The sequence below is a fragment of the Mustela erminea genome, chromosome 7 (genome assembly GCF_009829155.1).
Source record: "Mustela erminea isolate mMusErm1 chromosome 7, mMusErm1.Pri, whole genome shotgun sequence".
Taxonomy (NCBI): domain Eukaryota; kingdom Metazoa; phylum Chordata; class Mammalia; order Carnivora; family Mustelidae; genus Mustela; species Mustela erminea.
The window spans coordinates 137010246-137014237 of NC_045620.1; positions in this window are offsets into that span (position 1 = coordinate 137010246).

Consider the following 3992-nt stretch of genomic DNA (forward strand, 5'->3'; position numbering starts at 1 on the left):
GATGTCTCCAAAGTGAAAATGAATGCCAGTTGATCTAGAAAATCCTAATATTCATATGATCTCCTCCACAAAATCAGATATTTAAAAAGATGAATATATACGTATTGATTTTACATCTACTTCTTCTATCAGTTCTTTTGAGGGAGAGTAATTGAAATCTCCAGTCGTAACTGATTCATCTATTTCTCCTTGCAGTTCCTTCATTTACATCATCTGAATTAATCCACTCCTTTATCATTCTGAAAAGTTCTTTAACTCTGGCAATGCGTTTTCTTCCCCCTCTAGAATATAATTTGATGGATGATATGGTAAATCCAGGTTTCTTTATAACTGTTTCCAATTTTGTCACTTTAAGTTATTAGTGCCTTTCCTTTTACAGTGCACTGTAGTACTCAAAACACTGCCACATATATGTGGTTTATTTCTTAATCCAATAGGACAATCTCTGTCTTTTAATTTGTTTTTTAGACCTTTTACACTTAATGGGATTACGCTACCACTAGATTTGTCTATCACTTTGCTATGTTCCTTCTATTTGTTTCATCTATTATTCCTTCCCCTTCCACTGACCACTTTAAAATTAATTGCATTTTTATGCTTTCACTCAATCTCCTTCATCAGATTATTAGACATAACTTTTAGTTTAGTTAGTTAGTGGCTGCTTTAGGTTTTCTAATATGTGTCTTTTACATATCACAGTATACTTTATGTAATTAATACCGCCCCATGTATAGCAAAAAAAAAAAAAAAAAAACCATACAATAATATACTTCCATTTATCCCTCCAGACCTCTGTTGTTATACATTCTATTCCCATATGTTCATTTGTTTCTTTTAGAGAAGGAAGGAGAGGAAGGAGTGGGGTGGGGGTAGGTGTTGAGAGAGAAACTTAAGCAGGCTTCATGTTGGGTAGAACCGCAGAATGGGGCTTGATCTCACAACCCTGAAATCATGACCAGAGCAGAAATCAAGAGTTGGATATCTAACCGACTGAGCCACCCAGGTGCCCCTCCATTCCTATATGTTATAAACACTATGACACATTATTACTTTTGTTTAAGCAGTCAAGAGTCTTTTAAACATATTTAACTATTTAAAAATACTCTTATATTCTTATTAGTGTAATAATTCCCAGCACCCCTCCTTCCTCTGGGTAGCTCCATATTTAATCCAGGGCCATTTTCCTTCTTCTTGAAGAAGGAGATTATCTCAGACTGCCAGTGATGGATTATGCCAATTTATATAATTCTAATACCTGAATCATCTGTGGGTCAGTTATCATTTATTAATTTATCTTCTAATTATGAGTTATACTGCCCTACTCCTGCTTGGTAACTTTTTATTTGATAGCAGACAATTCTACTTTATCTTGTCAGTCACTATCTGTATCTTTATTCACAGGAAGATTCTTCAGGTTTTATTCTGGCATGTAGCTAAAATTTCTTGGAAACAGATTAGTACTTTTGAATCTTTTTTTTTTTTTAAGAAATATAGGCAAATTTTCTTTTTTTAAGATTTTATTTATTTATTTGACAGATCGAGAGAGAGATCACAAGTAGGCAGAGAGGCAGGCAGAGAGAGAGGGGAAGCAGGCTCCCTGTTGAGCAGAGAGCCCGATGAGGGGCTCGGTTCCAGGACCCTGAGATCATGACCTGAGCTGAAGGCAGAGGCTTAACCCACTGAGTCACCCAGGTTTCCTTTGAATCTTTATTTTAAGATTTGCTAAGGTATGCCAAAGCACTATTTAATCTAAAGCTAATTGTTCCCCATTAATGAGGCATGATTTTTCAGAACACTCTGCCCAATAGCCCATGAATTATGAGAAATCCTAGTCTGGCAGATGGGATAGTCACTATTCCCAGTGTTATCATGGTCTCTGTTCTCTCGAATTCTCCCATGTTGTTCTTTCCTCCGCCTCAGATGCTTTCTTTACATGCATTGCGTATATTCTGCTTAATATTCAAGAGGACCCTTTGCAGATTTCTGGGGTTTTCTTTGTCTGAAGCTCTTTCTTCTTTTTTTTTTTTTTTAAGATTTTATTTATTTATTTGACAGCGAGAGAGGGAACACAAGCAAGGGGAGTGTGAGAAGGAGAAGCAGGCTTCTGGCTGAGCAGGGAACTCAATGTGGGGCTCGATCCCACCACCCCTGGATTATGACCTCAGTGGAAGGCAGATGCTTAACAGCTGAGCCACCCAGGCACCCCACTCTTTTCTCTTTTGTACTCTGTTTTTCAAATTCTAGACTGTGCATTGTCCCTGGGCTTTCATCTGCATCTTATCTGCTCTGGGATCTCACCAGCCTCAACACTGTGCACCATAGGCTAGAAATTCCCTCAAGGCATTAATCTTGGGAAATTGCCAGGCTCGCTTAACTGGTTTCCCATCTCTCAAGGATGACTACATTGCTTGCCTGATATCTAGGGTCTTAGAAACAGTTATTTCACATATGCTTCTTTGTTTTTGTGATTGTTTTCAGTGTCTGGATAAGTCCAGTCTGTTACCCCATCTTAGCTGGACCTGAAAGCTCTCTTTAGCAGAACTTGATGAAGTAATAAAGACAGTGAATGTTAAATACAGCATAACAATTAACTACTCTTAAAAAAGAGTTACAAAATCATCTCAAAGCCTCATCTCAAAGACTGGACATCTTTCCAGCTCACAACTTATTTCCATGGATCCAGTTCTAGGACACCCATAACTACTAGAGTTACAAAGACCAAATAAGTCTGGGATTCAGAGAAAGAAGTTGGTTTTTACTCTAACTGTCATGTCTTTATTTTTATAACTGAACTTTCAGGGTTCTAGAATGATTGATATGGGAAATACCCATTCGTTCAAAGGAACTCCCAACACCCATAACTCTAATTTCCTTACATGTTAGATACCAAACAGCATGTAGTGTGAGACACTAATATTTCATTATTAGTGCTGCCCTGTGGGGTTCATCTCAGGCATGGCCAAAATCGTTTTTCAATATCAGAACAAAACACCAACTTATCTCTTTCCGCAGATATCTCTATCACTACTCCATGTCCAGCTCGTGACTGTTTAAAACAAAACCATATTATTTTCCTTGGGTTGCCATAATAAGCTGCTGCAAACTTAGTGGCCTAAAACAAGAAATATTTGATCTCTTAAAGGTCTGAATTATCAGAAGTCATATTATCAGAATTATTTGAATATATCAGAATTCAGATATAAAGATGCCAGCCAGACCACATTCCCTCTACACGTTCTGGAAAGAGTATTTCCTTGCCTCTTCTGATTCCTGATGGCTCCTGGTATCCACGGACTTAAAGAAACATAATTTCTCAGTGTTTGCTCTTAATGATTGGTTGGGGCCTAGCTACATTATCCAAGGTAATCTCCATATATTCAAGTCAACTGATTATAGATGTAAACTACATCTACAAAATATCTTCACAACCCCTGTTCTAGTGTCTATTAAATAACAGGTCTAGGCAAGTTGACTGTGACAGATAAAATTAACCATAGAACCTCTTCATTAAACTTTTGTCTCTTAATATAGTATCTGTAAAACTCAGATTTCTGCAAAAATGTTCTTAGTAGTCCTCAAATTTTAAGTGATTAAAAAAAGTTTTTTTAAAGTAGAAACACTTTCTTGAAATGATTCCAAAAATTACAAAGACAAAAGTTTTTTTCTCTTTTACAGCATAACTGGATTTTGAAACATATTTTTGAATATTAAAAATACCATCTCTAATTTGAATTTATATACAATAACTACACTTATATATTTACATAATAGTATATATAATTATACTGCTATAATTATACACCTATATATTTATATAATTATTATATAATGTATAATTAATGTTTATATTGGAGAGGGAGAGAGAGAGAAGTTGAAAGAATAGAAAAGTGAGCTATAACCTCCCTTAAAGTATCCTCTAGCTGACTACCCAGTTTCCAAGATGTCCATTTCAGATATGGCTAGAAAGGGGATCTCTCATATCTCACCTCCTA